Source organism: Mauremys mutica, chromosome 14 (assembly GCF_020497125.1).
Source record: "Mauremys mutica isolate MM-2020 ecotype Southern chromosome 14, ASM2049712v1, whole genome shotgun sequence".
Lineage (NCBI taxonomy): Eukaryota > Metazoa > Chordata > Testudines > Geoemydidae > Mauremys > Mauremys mutica.
Genome location: NC_059085.1, coordinates 14,202,180 through 14,224,126, shown reverse-complemented (window position 1 = coordinate 14,224,126; position 21,947 = coordinate 14,202,180). Strand labels below are relative to the sequence as shown.

The window sequence follows — 21,947 nt, the reverse complement described above, 5'->3', positions numbered from 1 at the left end:
GGGATAAGACAGACGGTTATACCCTCTAACATTACTCTGCCATACAGATGAAGATCCTGGCATTAGAAGAGTGGAAATAGATTGCAGTTGATGAGGGGAAAAAGCTATTTTAGATTTATTCTTCAGCTGATACTTGGCAAATGACATCAGTCAGATGTGAAGTAACAAATGCTGCTAAGAGAACAAAGAACAACACACAAGGACAAAATAAATAGGGTCAAACAAGTAGAATAAAGCATTAAGACTTTGGAACAACAGCAAATCTCTCTTAAATAGTATCAACCTTGATAAAAAAGGAAGGAAGGAAATTCAAATAAAAATGCAGACTCGGCCAAATCCTGTAGTTCTAATGTAGGTCATATCCAGGAAAGATTTCTATTGGTATCAGTGGCAGTTTTGGCTGCATAGAGAATTCACTATCTGACCCCATGCCACAAAAATATGTTTATTTTAAGAAAATGACTCAAAGTCAAAGAAAAAAAAACTGTACTAAGAAAAACTTTCTATTCTATTGCTCTCACTGGCATGATATCATCACTCTTACAAGAAAATGACTGCTGCAGAGTGTTTCCTCCTCTCCCTTCACAAGGCAGAGAGCAGTCGTGATGGGTTGGACACCCCTCCTGGGGTGACGCCTGATGTGCTTGGGTTTCACTGAGCCCGCCCTTTTCACCATCCTGAGTTTCCTCACCCTCTGAAGCCTTCTCCAGCACACACACAGGTAAGGCCACACCCAGCTGCAGACACAGACTGAGGGTACGTCTACACTACGGGACTATTCCGAATTTGCATAAACCGGTTTTGTAAAACAGATTTTATAAAATCGAGTGCGCGCGGCCACACTAAACACATTAAATCGGTGGTGTGCGTCCATGGTCCGAGGCTAGCGTCGATTTCTGGAGCGTTGCACTGTGGGTAGCTATCCCGTAGCTATCCCATAGTTCCCGCAGCCTCCCCCACCCCTTGGCATTTCCGGGTTGAGATCCCAGTGCCTGATGGGGCAAAAATCATTTTCGCGGGTGGTTCTGGGTACAGCCTCACCCCTCCCTCCCTCGCTGACAGCGGCAGACAACCGTTTCGCGCCTTTTTTGCTTGGTGAACCGTGCAGACGCCATAGCACAGCAAGCATGGACCCTGCTCAGCTCCATACCGCAATCGTGGATGTTTTAAACACCTCGCGCACTCTCGTGCAGTATATGCTGAACCAGGACCTTCGAACCGAGGCGAGTAAGAGGCGGATACGGCAGCGCGGCGATGACAGTGATGAGGACGTGGACACAGAATTATCTCAAACCGCGGGCCCCGGCGCTTTGGAGATCCTGATGGTAATGGGGCAGATTCTATCCATTGAACGCCGATTTTGGGCCCGGGAAACAAGCACTGACTGGTGGGACCGCATTGTGTTGCAGGTGTGGGACGATTCCCAGTGGCTGCGAAACTTTCGCATGCGTAAGGGCACTTTCATGGAACTTTGTGACTTGCTTGCCCCTGCCCTGAAACGCCATAATACCAAGATGAGAGCAGCCCTCACAGTAGAGAAGCGAGTGGCGATAGCCCTGTGGAAGCTTGCAACGCCAGACAGCTACCGGTCAGTCGGGAATCAATTTGGAGTTGGAAAATCTACTGTGGGGGCTGCTGTGATGCAAGTAGCCAAAGCAATCACTAAGCTGCTGCTACGAAAGGTTGTGACTCTGGGAAACGTGCAGGCCATAGTGGATGGCTTTGCTGCAATGGGATTCCCTAACTGTGGGGGGGGGCGATAGATGGAACCCATATCCCTATCTTGGCACCGCAGCACCAGGGCACCCAGTACGTAAACCGGAAGGGGTACTTTTCAATGGTGCTGCAAGCACTGGTGGATCACAAGGGACGTTTCACAAACATCCACGCGGGATGGCCAGGGAGGGTTCATGACGCTCGCGTATTCAGAAGCACTACTCTGTTTAAACGGCTGCAGCAAGGGACTTACTTCCCAGACCAGAAAATAACAGTTGGGGATGTTGAAATGCCTGTCGTTATCCTGGGGGACCCAGCCTACCCCTTGATGCCATGGCTCATGAAGCCATACACAGGCAGCCTGGACAGTGGTCAGGATCTGTTCAATTACAGGCTGAGCAAGTGCAGAATGGTGGTGGAATGTGCATTTGGCCGTTTAAAGGCGCGCTGGCGCACATTACTGACTCGCTCAGACCTCAGCCAAACCAATGTCCCCTATGTTATTGCTGCTTGCTGTATTCTCCACAATCTCTGTGAGAGTAAGGGGGAGACCTTTATGGCGGGGTGGGAGGCTGAGGCAAATCACCTGGCCGCTGATTACGCGCAGCCAGACACCAGGGAGATTAGAAGAGCACACCAGGAAGCGGTGCGCATCAGAGAAGCTTTGAAAACGAGCTTCATCAATGGCCAGGGTACAGTGTGACTGCTGTGTTTGTTGATGAACACCCAACCCCCTTGATTGACTCAGTCCCTGTAAGCAACTCCCCCTCCCCCTTCGAGTACAGCTTACTTATGCAAATAAAGTCACTCTCATTTAAAAAGCATGAATTCTTTATTGATTCATTATAAAAAGAGGGAGAGAAGTAAGGGTGTGCTTTGGGAGGAGGAAAGGAGGGATGGAGAAGGCCATTAAAAAAAAAATTCAGAGTAACGACATCCTTCTGGTTGGGCTGTCCACGGGGGTGGAGTGGGCGGGTGCACGGAGCCTCCCCCCACGCGTTCTTACACGTCTGGGTGAGGAGGCTAAGGAACATGGTGAGGGGGGAGGGTGGTTATACAGGGGCTGCAGCGGCACTCTGTGATCCTGCTGCCGTTCCTGAAGCTCCACAAGACGCCGGAGCATGTCAGTTTGATCACGCAGCAGCCCCAGAGTTGCATCCCGCCACCGCTGATCTTCCTGCCGCAACCGCTGATTTTCCTGCCGGTCTTCCTGCCGCCACCTCTCATCTCGGTTGTCCCTCCTGTCCTCACGTTCACTGGCCTCTTTCCTGTAATTTGAAACCACGTCCTTCCACTCATTCAGATGACCTCTTTCATTGCGTGTAACTTCCATAATATCCGAGAACATCTCATCTCGCGTCTTCTTTTTCCTCCGCCTTATCTGTGCTAGCCTTTGGGATGGAGGAGGGACGCTTGAAAAATTTGCAGCTGCATGAGGGAGATAAATATTTAGAAAGATACATTTTACAGAACAATGGTTATACTCTTTCACAGTGAAAAGCACTATTCACCTTACATAGCACATGTGATTTCCCTACAAGGTCGCATTTTTCATCTTAATAGTGCCTGCTTGCAGCTCTTGGGTTACAGATCTCAGACACAGGTCCAGGCATCAGGATTCAGCTTGCATGCGGCCATGGTAAGCCACTGTCTCAGTGATTTACCCCTCCCCCCCCAACGCATGGCTAATACCACGCTAGCTCCCTGCTAATCAACAACCTTCCCCCTCCCCCCCACCCACTGCTTGTCCGGTAGCTTGGGGAAGATCGCCTCGCCGGTGACCAAACAGAAAAGATCATCGGCATTTCACTCCTCCCCTCCCCCCGCTTCGCTACGTGCAGGAAAGTGTTTTTTTTAAGCTGCTGCATTCCACGAACCCAGTAGAAAAATGGCCACCCCCCTTACTTAAATTCCTGATTTCTAACCAGGTTATCCTGAACGATATCACTTTGCTGAGGATAACAGAACAAGATAAAGAGCGGATGCTTCTTGAATGCCAGCAGTCACCGGGACCATACGCCGCTATGCTTTGCCACGCAGTGATACCTGATTACTTGCTACATGCATGGCATGGTAAAGTGTCCTACCATGGTGGGCGGAACAAGGATGCCTTGCCCAGAAACCTTCTGCAAAGGCTTCTGGAGTACCTACAGGAGCGCTTCATCGAGATGTCCCTGGAGGATTTCCTCTCAATCCCCGGACATGTTAACAAACTTTTCTAAGTAACTATACTGTCTGCGAATGCGTCCCAAGTCCTCAGGGCAAATCAATCATTAAAAAAGGCTTGCTTAAAAAACACTGTTTGCTATTTGCAAAGGTACACTCACCAGAGCTCCCTTCCATGGCGTCATTCTCTGGAATAGTTGCTTGTGAGGGCTGGGAGCAGGGTAATTCCGTCAGGGTGATAAAAAGCTCCTGGCTGCTGGGGGTCACGGAGTGCTGTGTGCTCTCTGCGAGGTCTTCCTCTTCTTCTTCCTCTTCATCTTCCCCGTCTGACATGGCAGAGATTACAACCCCCACCTCGGAATCCACGGTCAGGGGTGGGGTACTTGTGGCGCAGCCCCCTAAAATTGCATGCAGGTCATCATAGAAGCGGCATGTTTTTCGACCTGCCCCGGACCTTCCGTTTGCTTCTTTGGTTTTCTGGTAGGCTTGTCTGAGCTCCTTAACTTTCACTCTGCACTGCACGGAGTCCCTGCTGTGGCCTTTATCCGTCATAGCCTTAGAAATTCTTTCAAATACTTTTTCATTTCGTCTTTTGGAACGCAGTTCTGTTAGCACTGAATCCTCTCCCCATATAGCGATCAGATCCATTACCTCCCGAGCGGTCCATGCTGGGGCTCTTTTTCGATTCTCAGGAGACTGCATTGTTAACTGTGCTGATGAGCTGTGCGTGGTCACCTGTGATGATGAGCTCTCCACGCTGTCGAAGCAGGAAATGAATTTCAAAAGTTCGCGGGGCTTTTCCTGTCTACCTGGCCAGTGCATCCGAGTTGAGAATGCTGTCCAGAGCGGTCAGTGGTGCACTGTGGGATAGCTCCCGGAGGCCAATACCGTCGATTGCGGCCACACTAACCCTATTCCGATATGTTAATACCGATATTAGCGCTACTCCTCTCGTCGGGCAGGAGTACAGAAACCGATTTAAAGAGCCATTAAAATCGATATAAGGTGCCTCCTAGTGTGGACGGTTGTGGCGTTAAATCGGTTTTAGGCTCCTAAAACCGATTTAAACGCCTAGTGTAGACCAGGCCTGAAATCAACTCTGTGTGGGAGGACTTAGCTAGGGGAATGGCCAGCATTCACATGCACATCTCCTTTGGAGTATAAACCCAAAATAATATTGTCTTGAGCCGTATAGAAAGATCTGCATAGTGCAAGCTCAAAAATCACCCTCTCCCTCAATGTGGAGAGAGATATGCACAGCTTCCCCACCACCCCAGATATGAAATGCACAAACTGGGTATTGAAATAAGCAAGAAATAAGTTTATTAACTACAATGGGTAAATTTTAAGGGATTATAAGGGATAGTAAACACAACAAAGCAGATTACTGAGCAAATAAAACAAAACACGCAAATTAAGCTTAATACACTCAAGTAACAGGTTACAAAATGTAATTTCTCACCCTAAATGTTGTTTTAGGCAGGTTGCAGAGTTTCTGTAGCTTAGCATTCCAGTTATTTCTCTTTACAGACTGGACCCCTGTCTAAGCCTGGACTCAGCCCCTGCCTTTCTCTTCAGGTGTTTTTAGCAATCTTTCTTCTTGGATGGGGAGGCAATGGAGAAGAGTCCTGATTGCCTTCCTTCCCAGCCTTAAATAGAATTTACATATGGCGGGAATCTTTTGTTTCCCATTCTGACCCTCCACCCGCTCTTAATGGAAAAAGACTGAAAGCCCAAGATGGGAGTCTAGTACCAGGTGACACAGATCATCTGATCCTGTAGTGTCAAAGCAGCAACCCCGGGAGCTTCTCAGGAAGGCAGGAGATAAGACTTGGAAGATACTAACTGTTCTTCCTAATGGCCCAAGGCTGGTCAGGAAGCCTGTGGCAGAGCCAGGTATTGAATATAGAATCATAGACTTGGAAGGGACTTTGAGAGGTCTTCTAGCCCAATCCCCTGCACTCAAGCCGGAACTAAGTATTATCTAGACCATCCCTGACAAGTGTTTGTATAATCTGCTCTTAAAAATATCTATTGACTGAGATTCCACAACCTTACTAAGCAATTTATTCCAGTGCTTAACACCCTGACAGTTGAAAGTTTTTCCTAATGTCTAACCTAAACTGCCCTGGTTGCAATTTAAGCCCATTGTTTCTTGCCCTAGGTTAAAGAGGATATAGATTTCTCAGTTCCAGTCCTAGTCCCTTAACCACAAGATCACCATGACACTGAATTGGATCCAATATTTAATGGAGATCCTTTCCTCATAGGTTCATGTTTCCTAAACCTTTTATCATAGTTCCTGAGTTTTGTGGGACCAATCAAATTTGTGCACTGCAAATGGCTTCCTTTGTGCAGCTCTTTAAATCAGCTCCCAACATGTCTCACACACTGCATAACTCAGGCTCTGATCAGCAATACAGATTAGTGGTTTCTTAAGGTCAGAGAACTAAAGCTTTGCAGAAAGAATGGAAATGTGTTTCTTTGATCCCTGACTTTCCAAGGTAAGTACCTTAATGTGCCATAGCTGTTTCCCTAAAATTTAGTACAAAGCTGTTGAAAATGGACTCACTTTATTATTTCCTTTTGCTGTTCTAGAGTTTAATTAAGGAATAATTAAGTTAGTGCTACCTTTAAAAGACACACTCTTTCCTCCTTTCTTCTAGCTTATTATGATGAAGACAACAGCAGGTAAGTTTGCTATTTTAAGTTACTCATGGCATCTGTCAAACACACTAGGGCTCTCCATAGATATATACAGTTTAGTTGGCTACACATATGAAAATATATGCATACATAGATATTGTGTTAGAGAATGCTGGCAAGTGTAAGCTTCTTGAACTTCACTGTTAAACCATAAGGAACCCTGACAATTATAATGGGTCTAGAAAGAATTCTGCTTCAAAGCTATTATTGCCCTTGTATGCCATAGGACCTACACAATCTTGAAGGTCAGATGTACTGACATGGGACTCAGATGCGATATTGAGGCATCTTTGCTCAAACAGTGCTGGCCTCTGCTCATTCTGTAAGAAGGGTATATAATAGCTATAGTCCACAAATTAATGTCCAAAGCTTGCTTTCTCAATATAATTCCTCCAGGTGCCTGATCCACTACAGAAAGCAACTTCTTATTAAACCACATTGGAAGTTAATTTCACCTCTTTCTATTGGTAATCATACAGCTAGTGTTGAGAGTAAAATGACCTTTCAAAAGCACTCACAATGATGTCAACTGTACTTAAAAACCTATTATGAAAAGTTAATGTTCATGGTAACGAGTGCTCACCTTTAGAATTTTCCAAATACAAGTAGAATTTTTATACTATTAAACACACTTCTGATTAAAGAACTATTAAAATATCAGAGGAGGAAGGGGAATGGTCTTTGCTAAATCTAGCACTCAGTTTAGTAATCCTGTAGAATATACTTTCTTGGCAAATCTCAGTCTCCAGAGAGGAGAACAGTCTAACTACTGCTGCTGCTCCAATTATATTTTCATCCTAAGGAATTTTAAAAAGGCTGTCTAGAGTATATTAAAGAAACCTCTCCACCCACATACTTTTGTAACCAAATTCTTTGAGGAACAGCAAAATGTAAGTAACTTCCCCGCCCCCCAATGGACTGCCACTTGATTAAGAAAGAACCTGCACCCAGATCCCACACTGAGCTGCCCGCACCAGGATTGCTTGAAAGTTACAAACACCTAAACAGGGGTGTTATCAGTTCCAACTTACTTTCTGTCAATAGATAAACAACATGCAATTTTACTTCAGAGAATGACTATGTGGAGCAGCTTGTAAGCACGCTCGCAGAAAGAGTGGGAGGAACATCTGAATAGATAAGAACAGTAGGTAGATAAATAAGGCCCTACCAAATTCCCAGTCCATTCTTGTCAATTTCATGTCCCTAGGATTTGAAAATTAGACAATTTCACTTTTTTAGATGTTTACATCTGAAATTTCACAGTGTTGTAACCATGGGGGTCCCGACACAAAAACGGGTTGTGTCTGTATGGAGGGGGGTTGCAAGTCTGTTGCAGGGGGGTTGCGGGATTGCCATCCTTACTTCTGCACTGCCTTCAGTGCTGGGATCTGAAGGCAGCAGCCCCAGAGCTTCCTGCAGCTGCAGGAGGCTCCTGGAGGTGGAGATGGGTCTGATCTCTCCTGTGCTGCTGGGAGCGCCTCAGACAGGGAGCTCCTAGCTGCTAGCCCCAGCCGGGTTGGGGAGGGACAGGACTTGCTCTTCCCCTGAATGGCTGCTCTCGGGGGAAGATCAGACTCACCTCCGGATACCTCCACTGGCTGCAGGGCACTCCCAGCAGCACTGGGGGGAGATCAGGCCCACCTCTACCTCCAAGAATCTCCTGCAGCGGTGGTAGGTACCCAAAGGTGGGTCTGATCTCCCCTGAGCACAGCCATACAGGGGAAGAGCAAATCCTGTGCCTCCTCAGCCTGGAGGGTACTAGCAGCTGGAGCCTGAGCCCACAGCTGGGGTGCCCCCGCTCTCTCCCTGCCCTCACCTCCAATGGCTAGATTTCATGGGGGAGGTCTGATTTCACGGTCTTTGACAAGTTTTTTACAGCCGTGAATTTGGTAGGGTCCTATCTATAAACCCTGCCACAGTCATACACAAGAGGTATAATGTACTACTACCCCCAGTACAGGCAGCCATTTCCACAGGAGAGGCTCTCTTCTATTTGCCTCTCAATTCTGATAGCCTGATGCCAGCACAATTTCTACACCATGGGAACCTGCCACTGGTAGTTGACCCAAGACCTACTCCAAACTCAATAGTGCAAACAGAGTGTAATTTCCTCAGTTCGCATTCCTCCTCAGGGGATGATTCTTCCCCTTTCCTCTTGTTTCAGGAGCTGAAAGCTGTCTGTTCATTTGTTATGATTTCCCAGGAGACCAGCAGTGATAGGGATTATACCATCATGACTGCAGCTCTCTCCATATGTTTTCCTAGTAACCACGGCACTCAGATTTTGTTTGAATTTTTTCTAATGACCCATATCAAGGATGCTCAGAGAAAACATAATTATATAAAAGTCTCTGCAGAGTTCGAATTAAAAATCTCATAACTGATTTCAATGACTTAAAATGAGAAGTGTGACTACAACCAAAAACCTGAATAGCAAAACTGGCTTTTTTTTTCTTTCTCTGAGCGGAGACTTCACCCTGCATTTTATTCTTAGCTACTGGACAATGCATTTTTATCTTCTAATTTAAGCAAAGACAATTTAGGCCAAATTCATCCCTAATGTAACTCCACTGACTGATAGAGGAGTCAACTCTTTGTCCTTAAGAATTCTAGCCCATGTGTTTTATTAAATTAGAAGCAATGTATGTTTCTATTAAAGGAATGAGTGATAAACTCAGAATGAATGCCACTGAAATGAAAAAAATGTGAAAGTATTTAAGTAAAAGAAAAAGATCAGAGATTTCAAATGTTCTCTCCTTTACTTAGCTGCTGGCTGCACTATCCGCCACAAGCCAAATAAGATGCTGATTTAATCTGGGGCACTGTGGTCACTGGCTCCTGGTTTTCATGGTCTCTGAACCCTTTTTAAACTTGTTTTCCATCTGGTACAATTTAACATAAATTGCACAGATGGTGATAACTATAGAAGCTGTAATCACTGGGAGAGGCAGGGCATGAAAACTCTGCCATACCAGGATGATAAAACTTCATACGCAACACAGAGATTTTCTTGTGATCAGCAGCTAATCAAAAGGTTGGCTTGTTTTTTAAAATGTGAATGCAAACCTTCTCCTGTTGAAATCAGAAGTAAAACTCCTTTTGATTTCAAAATAACCAGGCTTGAAAAGCCAATCCAGTGTGAATCAAAAGCTTAGAAAAGAACCACACAGCAAGGTTTGTGATGAGATAGGCTGGAATAATTTCCTTATTAGGACATCATCTTTCTTAGTCCCAGTATAAAATTACAAGGGGCCAAATCCCAAAGTCATGGGAATTACTCACCAAAGTAGGATAAATAGGATTTGGCGCAAGAAGAAACTCATTTGGTAGGGCTGCACGTCACTACAGGACCACCTAAAAGGAATGGATGTCTTTAGAATAGATAACAAAACCAGTTATATTGGGGATGAACAAAGTGAGCAGATAATGGATGAATATTTAAAGCTCTGTCACCCATTTTTGCACCCATGACCCTACCACAGAAAAAGAATGATGAATTCTAAGTATTCTCTGCTCAAGGAAACTTTTCAGACTTTTGAGGGGGTCTAAAGCTGGGAGCTTTATCACTGTGTAGTGCTAAGGCCACGGAGGCCACCAGACTGATTTCAGGTATACACTTCGGGTATACTACACTACAACCTTAAGTCAACCTATGTTAGGTCAACTTACAGCCACTGCAGTAATTACTGCACTGGCTGATGTCTGCACTGCCCTCCTTCTGTTGGTGGTGCGTGTCCTCACCAGGACTGCTTCCATCAACATAAGAGGGTCAGTGTGGGGTGCTGAGAGTCATGGCTCTCAGCTCCCTGCAGCTCCCCACTGAGAGCCCAGCTGCTCCCCTGGCCCTCTGCTCCCAGCTCCAAGACAGCCAGCAAGTAAGTGCAGAAACTACACCGATATAAGCCTTACGCCTCTCATGGAAGTGTAGTAGGGCACTTACATGCGTAAATATTCGGATTCTAATATCTAAACTATATTGTTAAGTCTATTCACCTAAATTTGGGTCATTGCTGATTATGTACTCTAAGTATCACATGACTTTTAAAAAAACTACCTTGTATTTGTGGATAATCTAAGCACTACACTCAGATGTATAGACACTCTTTTCCCAATCTATGTATTATATAATTTTTTTAACATTAGCTTTAATACATTTTTTAAATCTGTTCCTGGGTGCTGTAGTCCACATCAGTATCAACGGGGACTGAAAAGGGTTTTTGCCTGATTATAATTTTAAGGGTTTTTTTTTTTACCATTTGATGTATCTCAGTTTTCTATGGTGTAACCCCATGACCTGTAAATAGACACTACTTTGTATATATGGAAGTATGTGTTTTCAATTGGATAGTGGACCAAACAGGAATATGAAAGCCAGGCACTTTCTTCTGGAAAATGAATGCCAGGAAGGTTTTAGCAGATGGATCTCTTGTAAATCTCCTGTGATATTATTGGAAGCCCCCAGATGATGCTACTTCAGATAGGATTACAAGAAGTCAGCTCTTTAAGAAATATTTATTTTCAGCTGCAATGTAGTTCTTTTTGCAAGCTGAGTGCATCACCAGTAAAATCTGCTCTGCCAGAATCCCTTGCTAACAGGTGCAGCTGCTACCTACAAGTTATACTCACACAAGCCAACAAATTACATGGTGCCAAGTTGTTACATAACCTGTTGTAAAACTGCTCAGTAGCCTGGAAAAACCAAAACCACCATCCTCTACAGGCCTTTCTCTTGTCCTTGGAAAATCCTGCATGCATTGACTAAATAGCAAGGCCAAATGGAGGCTAAATGTGAGAAATTTATCTTTCTCCTCATTATCAGTCATCTCTCAAGCAAGACTCCCGTTGAAATCAAACAAGAGGTCATGTTTGGGTCCATTCTATATACTTTTGCAGCTGTATTTCATCTTAGTTTTAGCTGTCCTTTAGAGGACATGTTTATGTTCCCTTCAGATTTCCATATAACTTAAGCAGACTTCTAAGGTATTGTCTTCTCAGGAAGATAGCCATACTTACTAAAAGAGCTAGGAGAAAATAAGATCCTCAAATCCCTGTACCCTTCTGATTGCCTTTTGATTTTTATCTTCCAATTTCTATTATATCAGAGATCAGAACCGTACAGAGTAATCTAAAGGGATCCATACCAATGCACTGATTTATATCCAATACCCCTGAATATAGATTTCAAAACCATATAGAGGGAGGAAGAGGGAAATTTACTGCTTTTGAACTTAGTGGCAATGAGTGGTTTTAACGATTTATCAACTATTTTCTCGATGGTCACCTTCCACATAGTGTTTTGTAAGGACATCATTTCTCTTATGTTGTGTCTACTGATCTGTTTAGAATTCTCTTAATTCATTTTTAATATAGGTTTTTAAAGTAAGGCAGTGAACCATGTGTCATTAATCTTGTTCTGCTGTTTCATGTCCACCCTGATAAGCATCCAGGGGAGTGGAGGGGTGGGCAGCTGGGATATCAAGGTTTCATATCTATTCGTGGCATAAAGAACACACTTCTATGGGTTAGAAGTCATCACTAAATACAAGCTGACAAGAGCATGACTTCTACCCTGTGTGACAGACCCAGACCAGTGGGGTAGAGGAGTCTGGTAGAGGGCAAATATACTGGTCACTGGATGAGTAGTTTTCTATTCCCTGAGTGACCAGAGCAGGGGCTGCACTAGAGTAATCAGGAACCTGCTAGAACCAATTAAGGCAGACAGGCTGATTAGAACACCTGCAGCCAATCAAGGCAGGCTAATCAGGGCACCTGGGTTTAAAAAGGAGCTCACTCCAGTCAGGCCAGAGGAGAGGAAGTGTGTGAGGAGCTGGGAGCAAGGAGCTGAGAGTGAGAGGATGTGCCATGGGGAAGTAGCCCAGGGAGTTGTAGCTGTCATGCAGCTGTTACAGGAGGCACTATAGACAGCTGCAATCCACAGGGCCCTGGGCTTGAACCTGGAGTAGAGGGCGGGCCTGGGTTCCCCCCCAAACCTCCCAACTCCTGATCAGACACAGGAGGAGTTGACCCAGACTGTGGGGAAGATCACTGAGGTGAGCAAATCTGCCAATAAGCGCAGGACCCACCAAGGTAGAGGAGGAACTTTGTCACACCTGATAGCAACGGCTTCTGACACAGCTGACCAGAGAATTCTGAGAATGGAAGTTCTTGAGGGGAAGCCCTAGGAGTGCTTTATCTTGGTTCCTATTTCCCTTATCTAGCCTTCTCCATGTGCAACGCCTTGCACTTGGGGTCTTGGGGGGGCTGTGATTTCAACAACTGCTGAAGAAGAAACTGAGAACTAACTCCTAACTCAGACCCTGGCAGGCAAGGGTGAAATGGCTTTAAAAAAACACCACATATTAATCTCTTATTTCAGTTTTTTTAAACTAATTCACCTTTAAGAGTTCATTAACTCCAGCTGCTTATTCTCCTGCCCTATGCCCCTGTCTTAAATCATAATAATATCCATAGCAGGCAGTTATTGCTATCAAATTATTATAACTTCAGGTTGAAGATTAAGGCCTGGCCTACACTAGACAATTATGTCGGCATAACTATGTCGCTCAGGGGTGTGAAAAATCCACATCCAACAGGTTATAGTTAAGCCAACCTAAGCCCCCATGTAGACAGTGCTAGGTTGATGGAATAATTCTTCCTTCTAGCTAGCTATCTCCCCTCGAGGAGGTGAATTACCTATGTCGACGGGAGAATCTCTCCTGTTGGCATAGGTAGTGTCTACACTGAAGTGGTACAGTGGTGCTGCTGCAGTGGTGCTGCTATAGTGTTTTAAGTGTAGGCAAGCCCTAAGAGGCAGTACTGATGTATCCTGAGAAAACAAGGAATTCAGAGAGCAATCTGTGAGTATTTAAGAATATCGGGCCAGATCCTGCAGTCCTTGCTCAACCAAAACCCAACTGTGCTTCATTTTTCTTCCTGTATATGACAATTCCTTTCATCCCTGTTTGTGTGTTAATTGGGAATCGTTCCCTTGGTATGGTGACTGGAATGAGGGCTATTGGATTTGCCCTTGTGCCTGTGCTTATCTTGGTCTATTCAAGGGGTTGATCTTTATTTTAATGCTTTGCATTTTATATTTTAACTCCTACATATTGTTCAATGGGCACCTTATATATGTATAAAAATGAAGTAAAATAAACTGAAGTCAGTGGGAATTTTGTCCAAGTAAAGTCTCCTGGATCAGGCCCATTTAGACAATAGTTTTGGTGAATATTTAAAACTCTGTGGATTAATCAAGCAATTGGGAACATAGTAATTGCTATACTGGTTCAGATCAGTGCTCCAAAAAGTGAATCCACTAACCACAAAACTGGTTTGCTTCAAACTTCTTCCCAGGACCACTTCCTATGAAACCAGTCTGCTCCTAAGCTTTCTTCAGATCTCTTCAGCCAGGCCCCTCACGAGCTGTTACCAGCTCCATCTCCACAGGGAATCTAGGCCCCAATTCCTTTAGAGTGTCCCCAATCTTCCACTATCTTCTCCCATCACATTCTATTGATGTACTGATGAAATGCACTGCATAAGAACTAGGTATTATCCTCCCCCACAGAGGGCAGGAAACTTAAGGCTTGTCTGCACTTGAAATGCTACAGCGGCACAACTGCCGTGCTGCAGCTGTGGCACTGTAGTGCTTCAGTGTAGACTCTACGTAGGCTGAAGGGAGGGGTTCTGGCAGAAATCATCCACCACCCTCCGAGGCAGTAGCTAGGTTGGTGGAAGAATTCTTCCATTTATCTCACACCGTCTACACAGGCGGATAGGTCAGCTTAATTACTTCACACGGGTGTGTGGATTTTGCACATGCCTGAGTGATGTAGCTGAGTTGAATTAACTTTTTAGTGTAGACAAAGCCTTACAGCATTCTCCCTTCCCTTCTCTCCCCTCTGATCCTTCACAGGGGACCTTACTCACTCTCAGTCATTTGCTACCTACACTACAAGTCCCATGAACTGAGAGCAAAACCAGGCATAGGTGGCAGCATGGCCTGAACACCCCTTAAAAGGACTAGCCCACCCTGGGACACCAGAGCAGCTTGATTTTTTTTTTCATTTTCCATTTTTAAGTTTCACTATGTACAGAACTAAATTTCATAGTACATTATAGCACACTGTGTTCATATATACAGTATTTACCCTCATTTGTACTCTTCATCTTTTTGCTTATGCAGCATATGATAAATCAGAGCCAAGTATATGCAATGATAGCAGTGCATGGGTTCAGAATCCTCTCAGTACTTAATTCCTGTCCCCTGAGCTGTGGGGGGAGAGGAAGGACATGATAGAAGTGACCATCTTCAATCACCTAGGGAAGAGGCTATTTCTACTGCATTTCTTTACTTGCCAAACCATGTAACCACTCTTATCCATTTGAAGTAAAGTGCTATACTGAAAGCCTTCTGACACACAGGAACATTACTACTGGAGATCACACAAATCAATAAAAAGGTAAATAGGAACATGCTTGGCCTGCTTTAGTAAAGGGTGATGGAAACACTTTGCACAGAGATTATGGCGATTTACTTTGATTAAAACTTCAACAGTACTCGCTGTATTACAGCATTTAATTAATTTACTGGAAGGTTAGCTTCAACAGTACCGTTTTATAGAAACTTAACCTTAAAGTCAGAATGCCTGATATGAGCAAGAGATCCAATGTATACGTTGAACAATGGAGTTAACTCTTATTTAATGAAGAGTAATGGAAATAATCCTACAAATAATCCTGATAAAGCCACTGAAAGTTATACATTCTGTATCAGTTTTTGACAAAATAGCAGTACCTCAAACATTTTTTTCAATACTCCTGTGTTTTTATTTATTTACTATTAAAATGTTGACTTTCTGTCATACTACACAACTGGAAATTGAGAACTACTTACCTATCAACTGGAAATGGAGAGAGTGACTAATCTCACAGGAGTGTTGTTGGGCTGAATTCATTAGAACTTTGAAATCATCTGATAAAAGGCAAAGGTGTAGTATTGTGATTGAGAACTGATCTCATTTCCACCAGAGATTACACTATTGCTGTGCCTCAGAATTGAGAATGGCTTAATATTTGATTAAAAATATATTTTGATCCCATAGGAGAGAGAAAGAACTAAGGTTATTGACAGTCTATTCTTCTCTAACTCCTGTTTGTTGCATTTGTGCATAATTGCCAGTGTACTGTTTCTACATTAGTTAAACTTAATTAAAAATGCACCTAAAATAAATAGCTGCATTCTATGTGAAGAAGTGTATAGAGAATTAAAGACACACTCATTGGTAGCCAGCACAGTCCTTGCTGTTCTCCAGTGCCAGGAGTCAGGCTGTAGTTGTGCCTGGCCCCTATGCAGGAGGGCAGGTGGAGAAGCTCACAGGAACAAGCCCCATATACTTCTAAAAGCATTTAAAAAATACTATACACAGAGTGTACTGCATTTGTATACACTAATTTCTTTTACCCTCCATGCCCAAAACATCATATTAAAATCTCAAAGAGAATTATATCTCTTTCACTAATTTACAAATTAAGAACCATGCTTTAAAAATGTTTGAAATCGGGTAGTCAAACATGCTTACATCTTAGTTTAGGCATTTTTAAGCCTTTGTTTAAGCATATGGGCAGCCCCAAATGTAAAACTCTGCCATGAACCTCTATGAGGAAAGTTTAGGTTGTGACTTAAAGCTACAGACCTGTGGAAGGAGAGAGGATAGAAGAGCACTACCTCAGTGCGTGCTCCTATGCCTTAATCCAGCCCTGGCATTTACCTCACCATAACCTTAGACTGGAACCATCCCCTCTAGCCCCACCCTCTGTTTTCTCCACAGAGAAATTAGTACTCTTTATGCTGCACTGGAGCAGTCCTTGTGCTTCCAGAGCAAGGACTAGGAACATGTCTGGTCCTTGCTAGCAAAGAAGTGTATGTTTGGGGAGAAAGGCTGGCCTCTGCCTCTGCTGTGCATCTATACACAATCTAGCCCTAAGGGAGGAGACTCAAGATGGTGAACTAGTGAGATATGCCTGATGCCACTAATATTTAGGTTTCAGAGTAGCAGCCGTGTTAGTCTGTATCCGCAAAAAGAACAGGAGTACTTGTGGCACCTTAGAGACTAACAAATTTATTTGAGCATAAGATATCCGAAGAAGTGGACTGTAGCCCACGAAAGCTTATGCTCAAATAAATTTGTTAGTCTCTAAGGTGCCACAAGTACTCCTGTTCTTTTTACTTTTATTTAGGAATCACAGATGCAAAGTACAAACCGTAAAATAGTTGACTGAGACCAGGAATTAAGTTTTCTTGATGCGAGACAAACTGAAATCATTTAAGCACTAGTGCTAAGGAGTTAAAATATATTCTGGAGAAATAACTCACACCTTTCTTGGTAAAAACCCTGTGCACACAATATATAAGTACAGATGAGGTGGAATCTTACAGTGAACAAAAATATGAACTATCATATCAAAAACCCTGAACTACAAAGTTTTGAAATCCTTGTATTAGATTAACTAATGCTTGTCTCCAGTCTCTCTGCCTACTTTCTCATCACAGAATTTACATAATCCAGTTTCAAACTACATTACACAGATAATGGCCCTGGAGATGCTTTACAGAGTATTTTGTAGTTCTCTTATGCAACCTCCTATATAGCTCTCAGAATTCCACTCCTGTTATTACCTAGGCATTTCAGGCACTTTGTGAAAGATAGAAAACTTTACATCTTATCTGAGGCACCAGAACCACAGATGTTGATGATCCAGAGACATGAATGGTTTAAGAGACAAATGGCCCAATCCCGCAAGGTGTCAAACTCCTCCTCTGTGACACAGAGTGCTCAACTCCCACTGACTTAAAACAGCTGAATTAGGGCTTGAAGGTACTTAACACCTTGCAGAATAAAAGTCCTAGAACACATGAATTTTCTATGAATGCATACAAAAGCAGAGGTGCCAGGTAGGTGGTCATGCTCAGTACTTCTTCAATATGGTGGGTGTGTCAACAGCCAGTCCAGCACAAAATGAAGTGTTCTTGAACTTTTTCTTCAACTGTCATCAAAGTTGGGACTTGGCCTTTTATCAGATATACTGTGGTTTCCACATCAGTTAATTTGGTTCTTAAGGCAAGTTTGAAAAAGAAAATCCACACCTTATAAAAGGTTATTCCTACAAGCTAAAATCCTTTATTCAGCAACAGAACACACACAGCACAAGGTGGGGCAGTATAAGCTTTCCCACATCACATCATCAGTGTACTTCTACTCTACTCCTAGGGGTTGGGAGGGTACTCAGTCTCAAAGATCATTCATTTAATGGCCTCTTTTCTGAGAATGCCAACAAGGGTTCCAATTGGGGCTAGTTCTGTAGGAGGTTTGTGAGGTTGACACTTGTCCACTTGCAGTAACCTCATTTTAATTACTATAAAAATATTTAATTTCACACAGGCCACCACCAGCTATTAGATTGTAAAAGACTAGTCTTTAGTGACCTGGGATGAATTTGAACCATGGCTCTAATGGGTAAAAAGCTTTTCAGCCATCCTGCTTGGCCATATTCTTTCCTCAACTATATTTTCTAATTTTAAGTTTCAGAACCATTTAGACTACTGACCAGGTTAGAGCCCTCTTTAAACAGCATTGCCAAGACAACTTACCTTGTTCTAAAAGGCATCAATTATTTAATTTCTGAAATCTTGATAAAGCATCACTTGTTGCATAGCAATTTATTTGGAGTATAAAGTATTACAACAGTGTTTGGGCCAGATCTTCAGGTCCATTGGAGTTATTCTCAGTGCACTTATGGATGGGGCACCATAGGTACATGTCTCCCACCTTTCCCTCCCTTGGATTCTATGGACAGCCAGAGGCCAGTTCTCAGTGCTGCTCTAAACTGCACCAGTAGTCATCAGCTCAGCATCAGAAAGTGGCATGCCTCACACTCATTCCTTCACCCACCTCTAATGTGCCCCACACCATGGTTTATGCTGAGAGGCAAGAGCAAGTGGCACTAGGGTGACCAGACAGCAAATGTGAAAAACTGAGACAGGAGGTAAGGGGTAAAAGATCTAATCTCATTCTAATTTTTGCTGACATAGTGTACACACTAGACTTTTGAGCTGGTCCTTTGATTTGCTTCATTAAACAATGAAATAATTAAATCCAATCCATGCAATAACATTTCCTCAGAATGAACTCTGGTCTCCTGAATCTTGTGAAGCTTCTTTAAACCACCTCATTACGTACTAGGAGTTTTTCACTAGTTAGGCAATGTATTGATTAGAACAAGATGAATCATTGTTTGATTAATTTTACTTTTTTTCTGTTGATAGATTATTCATGAACTGATCAGAGTTTTATTTCAATAATTTGTTATTTACAATTATTCTCAGAATCCATTTTGAAATTAATTCTTGGTTTAGTACTTTGTTTGCAGATTGTTGCAGTTATTCAATACTGAAGCTGTTTTGCTTGAAGACAGGCCAGAATTTTCCCAGCTCCAGTGTCTAAATTTAGGCTGTAAATCCACATTTAGGCTCCTAAGTAAATTGCCTGAGTTTTCAAATGTGTAAAGTATCCACAACTCAGTTAGGAGCTGCAGCTGCTCAGCATCTTTGAAAAATCAAGCCATTTATTTAGATGCTTAAGTTTACACACCCCAGTTTCAGAATACATTTTATTATGCCATCAGTTATTTGTTATGTAGAATGTAATAAATAGGGTTTTTTAAAAAGCTAATTATACTTGGATAGTCAATATGTTAATGTTTAATGTATTTAGTTGTAATTTAAAAGTTTCTAAAAGTTTTTTGAGATCTTATGAACACTTGTACTTTTTTAAAAAGAAACATTTCTGTTCACCTTTAATTTCATCCAATATAAATCTTGCCATTATGAGTAGCTTACTCAGGCTGCCAGAGGGCACTATCTATAACGAGAAAGCTGGAAGATTGCTAGGTAATACAAGGCAACAAAACAAGCTATGTACAGGAAAGAGAACACTATGTACAGCATCCAATGTCTTAGCACAGTTGTAGGGAAAAAACATTTTTTTTTTTAGGGGTTATGCTACACTGTCAATGAGGTGGAAGAAATTGACGCTGAAGCATGGCAGCTACAAATGTGAAGATATAAAGTTTTAAAACCCTGTATTGAAAAGGTAAAAATGCCCTTTGGCCCCACTGCTGAGAAGAAGTCATAGGAGAAATAAAGTCATGTGGGCATAAAAGATCTCTTGTACAGGAAGAAATTCACTACAGTGCAAAGCTTAAGCATTGTGTTGTGCCTTGCATGGTTCTGCTACCCTGAGGCGAAGTCTATTTAGAGCATCCAAACAAACAATCCACCTGTTCTATTGGAGACCCTTTTCCACCCCACACTTGGAAAGCTAAATGGGCCCAGACTCCACAGTTAATTAATTTCAAGTTTCTTTAGAATAGTATTCTTTTATAGGAGAGAGCCTAACAAACCAAAGGGATAGGCCGGGGATTGGGTGGACTGCATTATGCTTCTGGGAGGAATCAAAAGTAACTTCTGGCAAGCCGGTAGTTCTGGGTATATTACCTGTAAGACTGACAGGTGTTGTAGACAAGTCTAGATGGAGACAATCCTCTACCATGATTTTCTTTAGCTAATCAGGAATATCTAGTTACTGTTTGTCAAACATATAAAGCGCTACAGAACTGCCAAGTAGCATTTTTGGCCCTAAATTGCTTAAGAGGGAAAGCATGACTTACTGTTTGAACAAAAGAGAAAATATCTGAGGTACCATATCATGTGGTCTTATCTTCCTAAATAAAGAAATACAAGATTAAGCAAGACAACTTCTCCTTTGCCCCACCCATAACTGAATCAATGTTAATTAAATTGTCTTTTTCCAAACAAAGCACCTAATTTAGGTGAATAATGAAGGGCATTAGCATGATTTTTTTTATTATTACATTGCTTGTGTATAGATCATTTCATTTCCTCTTAGTGCTAATGTGGAAATTGAAGGCTGCTGCTTGTTGAGAGCCCTGTACAATCAATATTCTTTCTAGGAGTTTAGTATCAGATTCAAGGGGCACTGCCAAGGCTTGTAGGCCAAAAATTAGATCTGCCAGTTTTGTATTGCAAGCATATATATGTATGTTGCAGTGTCCCTGTTCAGCTTGTCTGCTCTGTTATCTTCTGATGAAGAAACAGGGTATTCTGATTCACAAGAACTCTGCTTGTTAGGCTGCAACAGGACTTTATTAACATTAAGTGAATTAGGCAAGAAAACAACACATACTTTTGTTTTGTTATTCCTGTAAATTTGAATAGACTGTCTGCTCACAAAATAAAGCTGACAGTCTGAGCCTATAAATCTTTAGTATTAATTGTAATTGTTTAGATTTTTTTTTAACTTTCAAAAGAAAGTTGGAGTCATTTTGTCTAGGGGAATGAGAATTACCTGAATACTTAAGAAAATTGCACTCCCATAAACAGATCACAGCCTGTACATTGCACAAACATTTTTTCTAAGAATAGCAGGCAATAGAAACGGTGAGATCCAAGCAGATAAATTATAGCACATTTTGACTAATACTGTTCTTGCGAAAGTTACTAAATGTCAGTGTATGCATATAAATCTAATTTGATCCCTGAGAAGTACTGGCTATAGATTCAAAACAAGGCAGGCAGGCCACGTGCCAACTCTTGCCCAGGCTGCCGGCATTAGCTAAGAACTGATAAATTCATAGCTGGAGATCAGACCAGTTCACCTGTATGTTAGTTTTGCTCAAAATAGGTATTAGTCTTATAAAAATGTATTTAGCATTTAGCATCTATGAAATGCCTGTAAATAGCTGCATGCATTTATCTCACTTGTGATGTCAGCATTCCATACTATAAGAAAATATGTACGTTTTGCTTTATAACTTTGAGAATGTTTGCTCTGAACTTGTGAATCCAGGCACAGGAATCGTCCCCACTCCCATCCATAAGGACTATCAAAATCAGGTGAGCCATCGAGGAAGTTATGATGACTGTGTAGTAGGGCACAAGGCCGTAGTGTAGACACTGACATAATTAGTTCGGCGTGAGCTATCTTACATCAACCTAACTGTGGAGTACAGACCAGGCCTTTGAACTGAATAGTTAAAAAAATCTTTAGATATTTTATTACAGGATTGGCTACTGTCTTTGGTGTAAGATCTAGGGTACCAATTGATCTGGGGGAAGACACTGGTCTCCTGGGACTGGAAGCAACCTGAATATGGTGTGACTTTCAGTGTAAGTGACCAGTTCTCTGAACAGCTGATCGTGGTGGGTGGGAGGCACTTGGAGGAAGGGGGAGGAGCTGATTGACCAGGCCCGCCAGCAAGTGGGAGGCACTGGGGGGAGG

The 21,947-nt window shown here is 42.7% G+C and overlaps 1 protein-coding gene and 1 long non-coding RNA gene across 2 annotated transcripts in view; one reads left to right on the top strand and one right to left on the bottom strand.

Moving 5' to 3' along the window:
* LOC123349212 overlaps positions 1 to 21,947 on the bottom strand; it is a 152,302-nt gene that overhangs the window by 115,961 nt on the left and 14,394 nt on the right. The window contains exon 3 of the long non-coding RNA XR_006573413.1: positions 9,871 to 9,942. This is a non-coding gene — a long non-coding RNA (uncharacterized LOC123349212). The remainder of the gene's footprint in view (positions 1 to 9,870; positions 9,943 to 21,947) is intronic.
* Positions 6,303 to 21,947, top strand: part of SMPD3 (sphingomyelin phosphodiesterase 3) — a 258,319-nt gene continuing 242,674 nt past the window's right edge. Inside the window, exon 1 of the mRNA XM_044987095.1 lies at positions 6,303 to 6,386. The gene's annotated coding sequence lies outside the window, so the exon portion shown is untranslated. The remainder of the gene's footprint in view (positions 6,387 to 21,947) is intronic.